At 41.9% G+C, this 18,375-nt stretch overlaps 1 protein-coding gene across 5 annotated transcripts in view; it reads right to left on the bottom strand.

The window, feature by feature from the left end:
- Window positions 1-18,375, bottom strand: part of FYB1 (FYN binding protein 1) — a 170,797-nt gene that overhangs the window by 106,954 nt on the left and 45,468 nt on the right. Inside the window, exon 2 of one of the 5 annotated variants that reach the window (XM_061393668.1) lies at window positions 12,766-12,903. The exons of 3 other annotated variants lie outside the window; for them this stretch is intronic. The gene's annotated coding sequence lies outside the window, so the exon portion shown is untranslated. Of the gene's footprint in view, window positions 1-12,765; window positions 13,020-18,375 lie in introns of those variants that run through there. One more of the 5 variants, XM_061393667.1, reaches the window with a different exon arrangement.

Genomic DNA, 18,375 nt, shown 5'->3' with positions numbered 1-18,375 from the left:
CCTGCCGAAGTGATGGCTCATGTTGTTCAAATTTAGGATCCACTCAGCCCAGGACTGACCAGAAGTATAGCAAAAAGACTGGAAAGATAGCACATTTTTCTATAAGCCAGATAAATTTACCACCCCTGAGGTAAGAACAGACTGGTGAAAATTTGGATTAGACTCACGCAATTCAAACTTTCATAGAACAATAGTAGTATTTAGCCTCATTGATTTCTGTTGCTTAAAGAAAATAAAAATATATTCTTCATGACCAAGCCAAGCCCTCCCAAACTTCACACACACACACACACACACACACACACACACACACAGATAAGTTGTCTTTTCTCTTTGAAGAGACTTGATCTGCTATACCTAGGAAACTTGGAAAAGAGAATTTTTTTGGGGGGGTGCAGTTATTTTAGTCTGAAAATAAAATTTCTTAAAACCCCTTTTTGTTAGAAATTGTATAATAAAATGACTTTCATTGTTTTTGATTGTCAAGATAGAGTTCATGGCAGCTGACTAAAATACAGTACTTATGACACAGCTTCTCAGGATGGTAAATAGCAAGTTCCACAATAGATATTGAAACTGAAGTAAAGTCTTTTCATCTCTGTTAACACTGTCTAAATATTTAGATGAATCATAATTTATGTATTTAATGTGTGTACTCTGTTTCCTTAAGGAGATGAAAAAATCAGGGACCTGTTTTTTTTTTCCCTCAAAAATGTTCCCCCTCTGTCACTCCCCACCCAAATAAGTACTCCCATATTTCCTGACACATTTCTTTTCATAATTGCTAATTTTAATTTATTTTTATTTAAATATTTAAAATATTTTTACAACGTTGTGTTGAAAAGTGAAACTTAAAGTCACTCAGTTGCGTTTAATTCTTTGTGACCCCATGGACTGTAGCCCACTAGGCTCCTCTGTCCACGAGATTGTCCAGGCAAGAATATGGAGTGGGTAGCCATTCCCTTCTCCAGGGAATCTTCCTGATCCAGGGATCAGACTCAGGTCTCCTGCATTGCCGGAAGATTCTTTACCACCTGAGCCACCAGGGAAGGACCTAATGTTGTGTTGGTTTCTGCCACACAACAACACAAATCAGCCATAATTATATATACATAAACATACTGGCTGATGGGCTGAATTTGTTTGAATTTCTCCATGATTGGTCAGACAGAGGATAGTAGGAGAAAAGATTTTATTAGCTTCTTAAGGAGCGTTGAACCCCGCCATGAATCTATTCCCAAAAGCTCCCTGTCTACTTCATGGCAAATGAGCTGTTATGGATTCCAGTTGGCTGAGCCTCTGATGCTGAAGGCAGCATCAAGCCCCTTTTTAACAGGATGTGGGAACGTGCCTCTCACCACAAATTGAGTTCCTGGGGAAGGAGAGGGCTGCTACAGGCTGGTCAAAGCCCAGGGAGGAGGGGCTGGCAGCGGAAGAAGCAGTGGCAGCCCCCACTGTGACAACCCCTTACATTTTTGTCAGCGACTTGAGAAGGTGGAGAGGGAACGGTAGATGACCCACCTCAGCTTCGTGTTGTGAGGTATAATGTGGTAAGAAGAAAACAGCTGGCACGAGCGGGGCTCTGGTAGCTGTGTGTGTGCCTGGCTTCCCTCCAGAGGCTAGACTGAGCAACACCTTGGCAGTAAACCTCTATAGATGCCACTGTGCATCATCACTCCCTCTTCTGTGATCTCAGGCACCTGCTGCTCTGCACTCCTTCCTGGTTTCCACTGGGTTCTCCCTTCTGGGTTGAACTGAAGTAGGGGAAGCCAGGTCACTCAGCAATTGGTAAAGTTTAGCCGGCGAAGGCCCACCTCCCAAATGCTGAGTCACCTTGAACTCTCCAGGTATATTGATCGGTTCGGCTTTTGTGTTCCCTTTGTCCTGAAAGATCAGGTCTAAAAATCACCATCATTTTACAAATTAGAACCTTCAAACATCTTCCTGGTTATCTGACCAAATAGCTCCTGCATAAATACAATTTTGTCTTTGGCATGGCCTCTGATGGCTTAACCATTAACGGATGAGGAAATTAAATATGCCTCTTTAAGTATTTCTGAAGTTTGTTCTTCTGTAAATTTTTGACTTCTTGATGTTAGTGGAATGCTGATAGGATGTTGATAATAAACAGTTCTGAAACCATGGGGTTTTGTTATTCTGTTTCATACAGTTTTTACAGCAAATTTAGCTTACATTTGCTTAGAATGTAATTCACTTCAGTTCAGTCACTCAGTCATATTTGACTCATTGTGACCCCATGCACTGCAGCATGCCAGGCTTCCCTGTCCATCACCAACTCCCAGAGTTCTCTCAAACTCATGTCCATCGAGTCAGTGATGCCATCCAACCATCTCATCCTCTGTCATCCCCTTCTCCTCCTGCCTTCAATCTTTCCCAGCATCAGGGTCTTTCCAAATGAGTCAGTTCTTCACATCAGGTGGCCAAAGTATTGGAGTTTCAGCTTCAGCATCAGTCCTTCCAATGAATATTCAGGACTGATCTCCTTTAGGATGGACTGGTTGGATCTCCTTGCTGTCCAAGGGACTCTCAAGAGTCTTCTCCAACACCACAGTTCAAAAGCATCAATTCTTCGGCACTCAGCTTTCTTTATGGTCGAACCCTCACATCCATACACGACTACTGCAAAAACCATAGCTTTGACTAGATGGACCTTTGTTGGAAAACTAATGTCTCTGCTTTTTAATATGATGTCTAGGTTGGTCATAGTTTTTCTTCCAAGGAGCAAGTGTCTTTTAATTTCATGGCTCTAGTTGCCATCTGCAGTAATTTTGGAGCCCCGAAAAATAAAGTCTGCCACTGTTTCCCCATTTATTTGCCATGAAGTGATGGGACCAGATGCTATGATCTTAGTTTTCTGAATGTTGAGCTTTAAGCCAACTTTTTCACTCTCCTCTTTCACTTTCATCAAGAGGCTCTTTAGTTCTTCTTCACTTTCTGGCATAAGGGTGGTGTCATCTGCATATCTGAGGTTATTGATATTTCTCCCAGCAATCTTGATTCCAGTGTGTGCTTCATTTAGCCTGGCATTTTGAATGATGTACTCTGCATATAAATTAAATAAGCAGGGTGACAATATATAGCATTGACGTACTCCTGTTTTGATTAGGAACCAGTCTGTTGTTCCATGTCCAGTTCTAACTTACTTCTTGGCCTGCATACAGATTTCTCAGGAGGCAGGTCAGGTGGTCTGGCATTCCCATCTCTTTAAGTAAGCAAACTAGTACAGCCACTATGGAGAACAGTGTGGAGATTCCTTAAAAAACTGGAAATAGAACTGCCTTATGATCCAGCAATCCCACTGCTGGGCATACACATTGAGGAAACCAGAATTGAAAGAGACACATGTACCCCAATGTTCATCACAGCACTGTTTATAATAGCCAGGACATGGAAGCAACCTAGATGTCCATCAGCAGATGAATGGATAAGAAAGCTATGGTACATATACACAATGGAGTATTACTCAGCCATTAAAAAGACTACATTTGAATCAGTTCTAATGAGATAGATGAAACTGGAGCCTATTATACAGAGTGAAGTAAGCCAGAAAGAAAAACACCAATACAGTATACTAATGCATATATATGGAATTTAGAAAGATGGTAACAATAACCCTGTATATGAGACAGCAAAAGAGACACTGATGTATAGAACAGTCTTTTGGACTCTGTGGGAGAGGGAGAGGGTGGGATGATTTGGGAGAATGGCACTGAAATATGTATAATATCATATATGAAATGAGTCGCCAGTCCAGGTTCGATGCACGATACTGGATGCTTGGGGCTGGTGCACTGGGATGACCCTGAGGGATGGTATGGGAAGGGAGGAGGGAGGAGGGTTCAGGATGGGGAACACATGTATACCTGTGGCAGATTCATTTTGATATATGGCAAAACCAATACAATATTGTAAAGTTAAATAAAATAAAATTAAAAAAAAAAAAACCCACAGTAAAAAAAAAAAAAAAGAAATTTTCACAGTTTGTTGTGATCCACACAACAAAAGCTTTGGCATAGTCAATAAAGCAAAAGTAGATAATTCACTTAGCCTGCATTAACTATATGAAATCAGAGGGTAATCTCTGAGGAATTTACATTTTGTCTAATGAACTTATAGATAATTGAAGTGTTTTTATAAATCTCTTTCTAGGGGCTTATTTGGATCTTAGGATAATGTTTAATGTTCACATGGTAATGCAATATAAGTCATTTCATTTTTCTGTATCTCCAAGTGTCAGCCCAAAGAAATCTTATTTTCATCTACTATTTCTAATGGCTATTCTATTTTCATATAGAAAAGAATATGAGCCAGCAAAAGAGAACTCACTGCCAAACACATGAAATTTGAAACAAAACATGCTTGGTGGCTGAGAAAGATACTCCTTGGCATAGGAAAAACAGGACAGAAATGTTCTGCTCTTTTTTTTCTCAGCCCCCACATCCCTCTCAACACACAAAAACACACGTTGTCACCGAGCCTGGCAGTTCCTTTCTGCCCTTGACGGGAAGTTAGAAACTGAAAGGGTAAGGTCTACATGGAGTGGGTGGGGGGTGGGGAGAGGAGGCCGTCTGTGGGGTTTTCTAAAGACTTCCTTCCCAGCATGTGAGAAGTTCTGTGTGACAAGAACCACTTAGAAGAGGAAGATTTCAACAGGCCCATCAAGACAGCAGCTAGCTGCCGGTCAGTGAGGCAGCCAGAGTATGATTTGAGGGGAAAAAAAAAATAAAACAACTAGACATTAGAAATGGAAGGTTATAGGAGATTCACACCCATCCACAGAGAGATGGATGATTTTTGAAACCTCACTTTACAGAATATGTGGACTCCTTCCCCCATACCTCTTTCTTCTCAACCCACTTCTGTTCCATTTCTTTTGAACATGGAAGAAAATGCACTCACTATTTCTTAATCAGGATTAAATAATATAATCACTCCACAGTCCTGACTTCACTTGCTTTCCTCTCCTGGAAGTCACAGCAGCAAGACTCTGCCATGAAATGAGCAATTTCTCTCACCTTTGTTGTCATGGGGCTCTTTGCTGTCGGTTGCACCTTTGCTCATTAAAACTGTGATGTTCTCAATTTCAACCTTTCCATGGTGTATATCCTGCTCTTAATACCTAGCCACTCTCTTTGCTCAGGCGCCCTCAATTTTCAAGGTGCTGCATGACTTCAGCTGCTCTGGGTTTTCACATACCCACTCATTCATGCATTTCTTTATTTTCTCCAGAGGGTCCTCGTGATTCCTTGCTAATGTGTTAGTTCTGGTATGTGGCACTTTGCCACTATCTAGTTCAAATTCTGTGCTTTACTAAGATTGCTTATTCCAGGGTACAAATGATCTCAGTATTTTTCTTTGTTTTTGTATATACGGCAAAAAACATTCTGGAGTTTGGTATTTTATACTCATTACTAATTCTATTATTAGAACTAATAATCACACTTAAAAACAAAAATTCCACGTATAATATCTCATTTGATTCTCCCAAAGCCTGGTAAATTCTTCTTGTTACAGAAAGGTATACGGAGTTCAAGCACATAGTAGAACAGAGATCCAAACCCAGATTTTCTAAGTCTCGTGTTCTTCTCAATACATCATTGAATCCTGACTTTCTTTCCTTCTTGTACAGTTAGTATTTGGAGTTTAGAATCTCAGCTCACATACAGAACTTTTTGTTTCTTATTCTAATCCAAAAAATTTCCCACCAAACCCTAGTAATTTACCTTCAGTTCAAGAACCCCTCATCATTGCAGATGATGTGTTAACATCTGTTCTATCAATACCCTGACATGTGACATAGGGGATGTAGGTCTCTGGCCAGAATATTCTGACTGGTTTTGCAACATCACAGCTCACCTGGAAAGGGGAAACAGCTAAGAGAAGACAAACAATGCTGCCTGCTTTTTCTGATGTTTGGTCTAAGTGTGTCTGGTGTAGGAGTCAGGGTTTAAGTAGATGACTACATTAGATCTTTTGCTCTCAAAGAGCTGTTCTCTACAGTCAGTGATGTGAGTCCTGTAACTGTCAGTTTAGGGGTCTGGAGCACCATTCTGGTTTATCCATTGTCCCCTGAGACTAGTGTTGATTGTTCAGCTGACTGCAACTTCAAGTTCACTACCAGAGGGAAGTTGAAGAAGGATGTGAACCAAAATGAAAATAATTGCTTTTATATTTTCACACAGTAAGATTTTTTTTTCCTTTTTTCTAACTTACAGTGATTGAAAGAGCAAAATCAAAATGACTCCATCCCTCACACCATACACAAAAATAAATTCAAAATGGCTTGAAGACTTAAATATAAGATGAATAGTAAGAAAAGTGTTAGTTGCTTAGTTGTGTCTAACCCTTTGTGACCCCATGGACTGTAGCCTGCCAGACTCCTCCGTCCATGGAATTCTCCAGGCAAGAATACTGGAGTGAGTAGCCATTCCTTTCTCCAGGAGATCTTTCCAACACAGGAATGGAATCTGCATCTCCTGCATCTGCAGGTAGATTCTCTACCACTGAGCCACCAGGGAAACCCTCCAAAATATACAAACAGTTCATACAACTCAGTAAAAACAACAACAAAAAATCAAAAAACCCAATCAAAAGACCTAAATAGACATTTTTCCAAAGAACACATACAGATGGCCAACAGCTACATGAAAAGGTGCTCAAGATCCCTATTAGAGAAATACAAAGCAAAACTACAGGGAGGTATCACTTCATACCAGTTGAAATGACCACCATTAAAAAGTTTACAAATAATAAGTACTGGAGTGGAAGGAGAGGAAAAGGAATCCTCCCACACTGTTGGTGGGAATGTAATTTGGTGCAGCCGATATGAAGAACAGTGTGGAGGTTTCTTAAAAAGCTAAAAATAGAGTTACCATATGATCCTTCAAACCCACACCTGGGCATATATCTGGAAAAGATGACAACTCTTAATTTGAAAAGATACAAGCACCTGGGTGTTCATTGCAGTGCTATTTATAATAGGCAAGATGTGGAAGCAACCTGAGTGCCCATTAACAGATGAATGGATAAAGAAGATGTTATATATATATAGCTATATATATATAATGGAATATAGCTTGGCCCGAAAAAAGAATAAAATAATGCCATTTGCAGCAACATGGATGGATCTAGAGATTCTTATACTGAGTGAAGTCAGTCAAATATCATACGATAGTACTTATAGGTGGAATCTAAAAACTGATGAAAATGAACTTATTTATAAACAGAAACAAACTCACGAACATAGAGAACAAATTCATGGTTACCAAAGGAGAAAGAGGGGGAAGAGATAAGAGTACAGGCCATCCTGGAGGCTCAGTGGTAAAGAATCTGCCTGTTAATGCAAGAGAGGGGGTTTGATCCCTGGGTCAGGAAGATCCCCTGGAGGAGAAAATGGCAACCCACTCCAGTATTCTTGCCTGGGAAATCCCATGGACGAGGAACCTGGAGGGCTACAGTCCACAGGGTCCCTAACTAGTTGGACCTGACTTTGTGAGTAAGCAACAACAACAATGGGATTAACAGATACACACTACTATATACAACACAGGTAAACAACAAGGCTTTATTGTACAGCACAGGGAACTATATCCAATGTCTTATAATGAACTGTAATGAAAAATTATATATTTTTATGTATATATATATATATATATATATATCTGAATCAATTTGCTGTACACCTGAAACTAACACAGTATTGTGAATCAAGTATACTTCAATTAAAAAAAAGAAAATGTCTCGAAAGGGAGGAAAAATGGTATTTCAATAATATCAAGCTTATATGTAAACATCTTACTGCTCAGATGAAATTTCGACTCAAAAAATTTTTTTAACTTCTAGAATATTTTAAATGACACATGTAAGTGTGACTAACACATAACAGGGGGCCAGTGTCAAATTTCTAATATGAATAAAAACAAAAACGACTTGAGAAGTATAAGCACGCTTGTCACTGACTAAAGTTATTTTTTGACTGATGAAGTAAATACAGACATTTTGAATGGTCTACTTTGAGGGTAAGACAAGGAAAGAGGAAGGTAAGAGGCACAGGGTGTGGTGGAATCACCCTGGGGATTTTTTCAAGCTGCACATGCTGAACGTCCCAATGCATCTTGTTTTGTTTCTTCAAAGATTTCTTTATGGAGAATGAATGACCAGCCCAGCCAGTACAAATGGGAAGGTGTGGCATCACCTGGTGTATTTGGGTACAAAAATGATTCAAAACCATTGGGACCTTGGATCTCTCTTGCTCTTATCCTCACATGTTTATTGAGTTGCCGAGATTCAGTGGCAAGGATTGGAATGTCTTTGGGGGCTACCGTGGTTCAGCACTGGCTTCCCTGGTAGCCCAGATGGTAAAGTAACTGCCTACAATGCAGGAAACCCAGATTTGATCCCTGGATCAGGAAGATCCCCTGAAGAAGGGAATGGCAACCCACTCCAGTGTTCTTGCTAGAGAATTCTGGGACAGAAGAGCCTGGTGGGCTAGAGTCCATGGGCTCGCAAAGCATCAGACATGACTGAGTGACTTTCCCTTTTTTTAACTGATTCAGCATGGGTGAATGGAACTGGGGTGCAGAGGCTGACTGCTTGTCTTTCTAAGTGTCTGCCCTGTCTTCTTTACTCAACTGAGTCGTTTCAATGGTAGCAACCTCAAAATATATGTCCATGTTGCAGAACCTGTGCATGTGACCTTATTTGAAACAGAGGGTTTTGTATAATTAGGATCAGATGAGGAGATCATCCTGATTTACCAGGTGGCACTAAATTCAAGGACTAGTGTCCCTGTAAGATAAGATACAGAGAAGGAAAAGACCAGAGAGGATGAGAATGCCATATGAGGGAGGAGGCAGGCTTGGAGTGATGCAGCCACAGGCCAAAGAATGCTGGAGGCTGCCAGAAGTTGAATGTGTGTGTGTGTGTGTGTGTGTGTGTGTGTGTGTGTGTTGCTCCGTCGTGTCTGAGTCTTTGTGACTCCATAAACTGTAGCCTGCCAGGCTCCTCTGTACATGGAATTCTCTAGGCAAGAGTACTGGAGTGGGTCACCATTCACTTCTCCAGGGGATCTTCCTGACCCAGGAATCGAACTCTGGTCTTCTGTATTGTGGGCAGATTTTTACCATCTGAGCCACTAGGGAAGCCCCAGAAGTTTCCAGAAGTTGGAAAAGCCAAAAACTGGATTTTCCTCTAGAGCCTTTGGGGACAATGTGGCCTTGTGGACACCCTGATTTTAAAACTTCAGCCTCCAAAACTCTAAGAGAATAAATTTCTGTTGTTGTTAGTCACCTAGTTTGTGATTTGTGATAGGATCCACAACGAATTAATACACCCACCCTCACAAAGATCCAGGATGCCTTTGTTCTGATTTCTCTAAATGTCTGAGCACCTGCAAGGGCACTGTTTAGGATGAAGGGCAGGAAGCATTGTTTCATAATTATCTTTTCTGGGCCACCATCGTTATCATCCCAGAGCAAGGTGTCTCTAGTGGAATGGTCCCTGGCTTGGAACAACAGAATGGGGAATTATTAATACTTATATGCAGTAGGTGAGTTTTGGCGGCATTTGCAGGCTCTTGGAAGCAAGATCAGGTACTAGTTTAACCAACATGGGTGGCACAGACTTAGCAACACTACTAATAAAGTATATATTGAATTTGTACAGCTCAAAGGTTTTGTTGGTTTCCTGTCATGTTAAGGAGGCTAGTTAGCAGAGATAAAAAACAAAACAAAACACGTTCTGAACTCTTCAAACGTATGAGAAATCCTAGACCAGCTTCTGACGGAGAAATATTCTTCAGTTTCTAGGACTTTCCATTGGGTTCTCATCCTGACCAAATATATACTTGGTCTATTCCTTGTGACTGATACAGCAAAAACTGTATCAGTAGTTGTATCTATAGTTGCTGGCTATTTCTCATCCGCCAGCAGCTGTAGAAATAAACGCCTGGGACACCCTTGACTCTGGGCTTTGGCAAAAAGAAAGATCAAAATGAGCCTTAAAGGGCCAGTTTTATTGGGAAGACCTGCCTTAGATTTACAGTGTTTGAGAAAGAAAAATTAACCTTAATGATCAATGAATGCAAGCTCTTCATTTTGCAGGAAAGGAAACAGGATATGTGATCCACCCAAGGTCACACAGCTACTTTTTGGCAGAACCAGAATCTGGTTGTCCCGTTTGCTCAACCATTCGGCCCACGGTCCTGCACCGCCTGACCTGTGAGATAGCAGTTTCTACAGCATCTTCCTCTTAAAAACAGTCATGACAATAGATAATGCTATGGATTGTCTTCTTTGCTAGGAGCTCAAAATAAACCACAAAGAAGTTATTGTTATCCCCATTTTATAGACAAAGAAACCAAGGCATGGGGCAGTTCAGTAATTCACTCAAGGTCCATAGCCAGTGAATGGCAGAGGCCCCATTCAAACTCATTTCTTGATTCTGGAACCATGGTTTTAACCAAAACCCCTGGGACCACAATTTTAACTTTGCCACTGAACCACAGTTCTCTTCCACATTCTTGGTGTTAGAAATTTTCACCCAGAAGCAGCTGCTACTAATGCCTCAGACCAATGAAAGATCTTGTCTACTTGCCCTGATTTTCTCTCCTTCTCTTTTTCTCCCTCACCCCACCCCACTTCTCTCCTTAACATGGGATTCCAATAGTAGAAAGAAAACATGATTTGGACTGCAAGGAGATCCAACCAGTCCGTTCTGAAGGAGATCAGCCCTGGGATTTCTTTGGAAGGAATGATGCTAAAGCTGAAACTCCAGTACTTTGGCCACCTCATGCGAAGAGTTGACTCATTGGAAAAGACCCTGATGCTGGGAGGGATTGGGGGCAGGAGGAGAAGGGGACGACAGAGGATGAAATGACTGGATGGCATCACTGACTCGATGGACGTGAGTCTGAGTGAACTCCAGAAGTTGGTGATGGACAGGGAGGCCTGGCGTGCTGCGATACACGGGGTCGCAAAGAGTCGGACACGACTGAGCGACTGAACTGAACTGAACTGAAGGCTAGAGGGCTTCCCTGGTGACTCAGCGGTAAAAAATCTGCTTGCCATGAGGGAGACCTGGGTTCGATCCCTGGGTCCTGCCCCTGGAGGAGGGCATGGCAACCCACTCCAGTATTCTTGCTTGGGGAATCCCCGTAGACAGAGGAGCCTGGCGGGCTACAGTCCATGGGGTCGCAGAGAGTCAGACGCGACGAAGCAGCAGCAGCAGCAACAAGGCGAGAACAAGCTTCAAGGCAATCTCTTGCACTTATTTAGCCTTTGCGCCACTAGGTGGCAGTGTGACTACTCAATGAGGCTGCCGGAGCTTTTAGAATTTCCTCCCAAACAGGCTTTACTAAACGCTGAGTCCAGAGCAGGGGCCTCTGGATTCCTACAAGAGCTGGGAAGCCTTTGAAGTGAGCTGGTAGTTAAATGGATGGAAATAACAAGCAGAAAGCATGGATTTGAACTTTTAAAATAATTTTCCAAGATAAATGGAGTCCTTGCCAGACATTTCTGTTTGAAACAGAAGCCGAACTTCTCCAGAATGTCCCATGAATTTACACTAAAATTCCATTGATATTCATAATCATCTTTAATGGAGCATTTTAAAAGATATAGTTTTATTGAAAGGAACCATCTAGTCCTCCTGCCCCTCATTTATCATTAATTTCTAGGAGCATCAGAATATCTAAAGTTTGTGTCCTGTCTTGTATATACATGTTTCGATCAACCTAAAATCCTTCCCAACAGTCTCTCAGCCTGTACATAAAAGCAAAGGCATGATTTTGTCTTATGTTCATAAACCCATCTATTTTTCTACACAGAGTAATCTCTAATGTCAAAATATTAAAAGCAGCACATATTAGTGATCTTTAATAATACTTATTACTATTAATATTAATACCCAATAAGTGTGTATAATTTTATACTCACAACAAACCTAGGAGGTAAGTACTATTTTTATTCTCATTGTTTCAGCGGAGGAAACTGAGGCACAGAGAGGTTAGGTGACTGGCCCAGAGTCATTGGTGGGAGGCAGAGTAAGAGGTCCATTTTAATTACCTCATTGTAAGTTTAGTTAAAGGGGGTGTCGTGGGGAAAAAAACACTGTGATATTTTCATGAGAGACCCCAATTCATACAAGAGGGACAAAGGCACCAACTAAATTTTGGATTTCCTCAGATGACTTGTAGCCCTTGTCACTGGTCCCACTTTGTCAGAATTCCTTTTAGAAGGCAGGGTTGATGGTAGCATGGCCCCCTTTCCCTAGTCTGTGTAGGAATTTCACATGAACCCCCACTTCCGGTCAGCTCTTAAGCTTTGGGGAAAAAAATGAAATTTGCTCCTCTTCATCAAAAGTGTAAGACCAGGCTTGCCAGGAGCCAAGACTGAAATCAATCATCTGTGCTCAATTAGGACTGTGGTTCCGGTTTTGTTGCAAGACTTCATTTAACGCTAGCAACAGCAGACGTTGGAAGAGCCATGTATGAGAAGCCCCATCTAGAGCAAATGACAGACACATTTTTATCTGCTTATCACCCTCTGGCTACAATGAAACTGAGCTGTGGTGTCTGATGTCCACCTCTCCTGCTGTTTGCCAACAAAACATGCCTTTCTGTCAATGATTCCAGCCAGCACAATCTGTGCTGCCAGAATTTGGAGGCGGTACGTTTTCCTGCTGGGAAAAAAAAAAAAAAAAAATCCCATGTTGATTTGAAAGAGGAAACCTGGGCAGAGCTGTTACCTGACTCCTGCAGAATGAAGTGGGAGGGTGGTCTCATTGAGGAGGTCTTCCAGGGGCCAGGGACTGGACCACTCCTCACTTTGGGCTGTTGTGTCTGCTCAGGATGGAGAGTCCAAGCCCTGTGGCACTTTCTGAGCCCTGGCAAGGAGACGTCCAGGGGAACGGTTGAGTGATCCACGCTTCACCCCACTCCACCCCACCAGGCTGATTTAGACAAGAAAAGTCCTCTTATGCCCTCAGGATATTGTGTAAGAAGGAGGAGGAAGAGGGGAACTAAGAAGTGTCTGCTCAGCCTGAAGGCTTCTGCTGACATTCCCGCCAAGCATGTGATATTTAAAAGGGTGAAACCAAGTCAAGGCTTTCCTGCTGCCGCTATGGCTGTCAAAGGGAGGAACCTGGAAGGCCTTTGGTTCCATAACCTCCTTGCACTCCCGGGATTGTCCGCCTGCAGTGGAGGTCAAGGACAGGGAGCTGTGATTAGGGAGGTCCTCTCCCTAATATTTGGGACCCAATTGCATCTGTGGTTGGGAGGTGAAGTGGGCTGCTTGACTCTAGGAAGCTAAGGGGGTGCAGGTGGAAAACCCAGCAGATTTACTCATCTGCTCTTGGCTAGAGGTTTTTTCAAGCTCTGGAGAAAATGGGGTCTTCAAATGACAATCTATGTTAAGAGACTATCATTGGCACAAAATGGGATTATAAGAAATGGTAGCTATTAATCTCCCCTATCTTCCATCTATTCATTCATTCATTCATCACTCATCCACATTAAGCATCTACTCTGTGGACCAAGCACTGTGCTAGCCTCGAAAGGTGAATGAGGCAAATCTCTTCCTCCAAGTGGTTTATAATCTTGTAGAGTTCATGCTGGGAATGGGCACTTTTCTTCTTAAATAATTTTCTTTTCTTCCATAGGCTTGACACATTTTGTGTGCCCAATCTGACTTATGACCTATTTTACAGAGCCTCAAACTAAGAATGGGTTTCACATTTTTAAAGAGTTGTAAGAAAAACAAAAAAGAAGAAGAACAATAATACATGACAAAGACTGTGAGTGAGTGAGTGATAGTTGCTCAGTCGTGTCCGACTCTTTGCGACCCTATGGACTGTAGTCCGCCAGGCTCCTCTGTCCATGGAATTCTCCAGGCAAGAATACTGGAGTGGGTTGCCATTTCCTTCTCCAGGGAATCTCCCCCACCCAGGGATGGAACACCAGTCTCTTGCACTGCAGGCAGATTCTTTACCACTGAGTCATCAGGGAAGCCCTGACAAAGACTGTGTGTGGTCTGAAATATTTACTATTTGGCCCTTTGCAGAAAAAAGTTTGCCAACACCTGTTCTATAGGAAGAGAATTCTTGCTTTTCAGCCAGGCATAGAACTACACAAAATAGGATATTTTCCAGCCCCTCTTGACACTAGCTGTGGCCATGTGACTGAGTTCAGGCCAAGTGGGATCAAGGTGGAGGAGATCTGTAGAGCTCCTGCCTAGTGCTCTTAAGCTGGGCCTGTGATGCTTTTCTCTCCTAGAAGGCTGTGCAGGCCGAAGCAGTTCAGGTTCATTGATAACTAGGGCTTATTAATGCCCTAGCAATGGCAGAGCCAGAGGTGGAGGAGGCTGGATCCTGGCACTAGGGAGCACCTTGACCATCCTTGGATTTTACGGGATGGTTATGAAGGAGAGAAAGAGAGAGGAGAAAAACGTTAACTTTTGAATTAGTTTATTTATTTTGGGCTGCCCTTCATGGCATGTGGGATCTTAGTTCCCTGACCAGGGATCAAACCTAAGTCCCCTGCCTTGGAAGTACAGAGTCTCAATTGCTGGACCACCTGGGAAGTCTTCCAAAATGTTAACTTTTAAAAGTCAGTCTTATGTTTCCTCTCCCCAACAACTTCTTCCTGATACGCAAAACGAAACAAAATCTGCCATGACCCAGAACGTGCCCTGTCTTCTTGGAAGATACTCCCTCTCTTTTCTTTCTGGTTCACTCCTGCTAGTGCCCCAAAGCCCCGTGTAGATTGATCACGTCTAACCTCAGTCCCTAAAGACCGGAGAAGGCGGCCGGCTTTCCTTTGTCTTCAGTGCTTTTAGTTGGAATCTGTTTCTCCCTCTAGACCTTGAGCTCTTTGAGGGTGGACTGTGGCTTCTTTGTCTTTAAATCCAAGTTTCTGGTATATACGTGTCTGTCACACAGAAGGCACTTTATAAACATTGTGAAATGAATTAATTTATTAGAGGCCGAGGATGGCTTTTTGGGGCGGATGCTTTTTTAATGCATTTATCTCAGGAAAAGATGTGTAGCAGTGTCTGCCTCTGAGGGGTAGACATAAATTTAGCTTTCTAAATGAGAAGAAATATACACATTTAGAAAGATTATATTTTAAAAATTGAATGTTTGATTGGATTTGGAGGGTAACTGTGCTTGCTGATAGTGTGTGAATAGGTTTGAAGATTTCATAATAAAAAGCCATGAAGTCAGTTTAGTAACATGATGATTTGTTCCTGAAATCAGGGAAGTATAGATACTTACTCAAATCTATCTTACTTGAGATGAGCTTATCATTATGTAATAATAAACACTCAATTTCCCCCATATTTTTATAAAGTCCTTATAAAGGAAAATATGTGCAAGAATATATTATTATTTGCTAACAATAACATAATAATGATGATAAAAATGTTGTTTGTGTCTCCTTTCCCCCCTCTATCTTATGTAGCTTGTAATCAGTAAGTGCAAGAGCAAAACCAGTTTCTGGTGTAAACCTCTTTTACCATATGCTCTTGGTATATATAGCTAATTTTCTGAGCCAGAAAATTAATATAAGGCTTTCAAGACATCATATAGCAGTAGTATTTTTCCTCTTCATTTAGAGGAAATAATACAAGATAAGAGGTGCCTATTTTTCTTCACATATAGTCCGTCTTGAGATGGCATTAACAGAAGGTAGAGTTTGAAAGAATTCGTTGTACAATTTTCTTTTTTTTAAGAAGCCAATAATGACATGTTGATGTTTGGCAGAAACCAGCACAATACTGTAAAGCAATTATCCTTCTATTAAAAATAAATAAATAAAACTAAACTAAAAAAAAAAGAAATCAGTAATGTAACATGGGGTTTGTATTTGAATATCTATTTTTCCTTATTTTTGTACCTCCTCCCTAAAGCTTTCCATAAATTACAATCATTTAAAAATTTCTTAAATCACATGTTTGCTCTTACATTGCATTTGCTACAGAATCATAGCTAACACCTCAGTGCTTCTGGATGTTATAATACATGTTCAGCCCTCTGCTCCTCCCCCAGCAAGAACAATTCTAAGCAAATGATGAAGGATTCAATGAATAGCTCATTCTTTGTGCACTTGAATACCAGGCTTTTTCTTCCCCATCCTGGGCAATTTTGTTGTGCAACACCAGGAAATAAAATACTACAGGAGGAAAATTAGTGAGTTGGGAGGTAATGTGATGAGAATGGAGGAATTCAGCTTTCTCAACTCATTATTTCTAGTAGCAGTACCTAGTTTGGAGAAGGAAATGGCAACCCACTGCAGTATTCTTGCCTGGAGAATCCCAGGGACGGAGGAGCCGGTGGGCTGCCGTCTATGGGGTTGCACAGAGTCGCACACAACTGAAGTGACTTAGAAGCAGCAGCAGCAGCAATACCTAGTTAGGATATCAGAATTTCTGTCTTTGTAATCCAGGCACATTCTTCTACTATCCCTATCTCATCCCATCCTCACCTCTACCCCAGGCTGAGCAATCTTACCCTATCTCCATTTGGTAATCACCGCCTATAGCACTGGCCTGTTTATATGCATAGCCTGTGAGCAAGCGTGCTTTTCTGATTCTAAATTAAAATGTTTTTGTTGTTGTTTGGTTGCTAAGTCATGTCCGACTCTTTTGAGACCCCATGAACTGTAGCCTGCCAGGCTCCTCTGTCCATGGGATTTCCCAGGCAAGAAGATTGGAGTGGGTTATCATTTCCTTCTCCAGGGGACCTCCCCAACCCAGGGATGGAGCCCATGTTTCCTGTATTGGCAGGCAGATTCCTTACCACTGAGCCACCAGGGAAGTCCCTTAAATACTTTAAAATACTGTGTGTATTATTGTTGTTACACTTTAGCAGTTATGATTCTTATTGTCCCTCAGTTTAAAAAAAATGATGTATTGTATATTAATGCATATTTATGGCATCTAGAAAAACAATACTGATGAACTTACTTGCAGGGAAGGAATAGAGACGCAGACATAGAGAATGGACTTATGGACACAGCAGGGGAAAGAGAGGTTAGGACTAATTGAGAGAGTAGCATTGACATATATACATTATCATGTGTGAAATAGGTAGCCAGTGGGAATCTGCTATTTAACATAGGGAGCCCAGCCTGATGCTCTGTGATGACCTAGAGGGGTGGGATGGGAGGAGGGTGGGAGGCTACAGAGAGAGGGCATATATAAATATATATAGTTATGGCTGATTCATGTTTTTGTGCAGAATTAATAAAAATGGCTCAGACAGTAAAGAATCTGCCTGCAGATTCGACCTGGGTTCGATCCCTGGGTCAGGAAGATTCTCTGGAGAATGAAGTGGCAACCCACTCCAGTATTCTTGCCCAGAGAATCCCATGGACAGAGGTACAGTCCATGGTATTGCAAAGAATCGGACATGACTGAATGACTAACACTTTCACTTTTCTCAATAGAAACCAATGCAACATTATAAAGCAATTATCCTCCAATTAAAAATAAATAAAAATAAATAAAAAATGATGAACTCCACAGTCTAGTTCTGAGAAGAGTGAGTGACACAAAGCCAAGGGCCAGTCCTGCTGTGTCTCAAGGAGAGGTATTCTGGTTCTGGTGTCTGTGTTGACTCTGCTGTGTCTTTTAAAGCCTCTTGAGATTTACTCAGAACACAAGTCAGAACGTGTTTGGGAGTGAAAACGATTTGGCCTGAAGCTGGGCTTTCACACAGTCCCAAGGCTTCCTTTCCCAGGAGGGTCTGGGTGTAGTGTGAAGACAGATGGCCCAGGCTTCTACCTTCTGCTTGCTTAGCACATGAGTGCCTTTGGCAGGAGAATCCGAGCCTCGCTCTGCTCCACACTGAGGAGCACAAGATGAGGCACAAATGAATCCAAAGCTCGGGGCTGCCCTGCTGACAACATACGCCTGGGCACCAGGAGTTCTGTCCCTGAGCCAATGACGTACGATCACAGGTGGTCAAAGCTGGGTATTCCTGGAGTGAGTTCATCGCCTGCCGTCAGAAACCACTCTACTCCCAGACACACTGGCAGTTAGGATGAGAGTGGATCACGTAGCAGGCAAGTCAAGAAACAGGTTCTGCTTATTTTTCTTGACTTTAACAGCTAACTCCCAACCCCATCCTTCCTCCCCGCCCCCCAAAATGCCTGCACACAAGTCAGAGAACCAGAAAAACAATATAACCTGCAAGAGTCAGGACCAGTTCTAGGTTAATGTGTGAAGAAAGGGGGGCTTTTCTCCACTTTCTTCTCCTTTTTCTCCCTCAGACCCCAAATTTCTTCTCAAACCTGCCTTTTTCTTTTTGCTTCTCAGGGAAGCAGAAAACGAGTTAATCAACCTCAAAGATTCTTCC

Source organism: Bos javanicus, chromosome 20 (genome assembly GCF_032452875.1).
Source record: "Bos javanicus breed banteng chromosome 20, ARS-OSU_banteng_1.0, whole genome shotgun sequence".
Taxonomy (NCBI): domain Eukaryota; kingdom Metazoa; phylum Chordata; class Mammalia; order Artiodactyla; family Bovidae; genus Bos; species Bos javanicus.
Note: the sequence above shows the minus strand (reverse complement) of the source record. Positions and strands in the feature narration are given on the sequence as shown.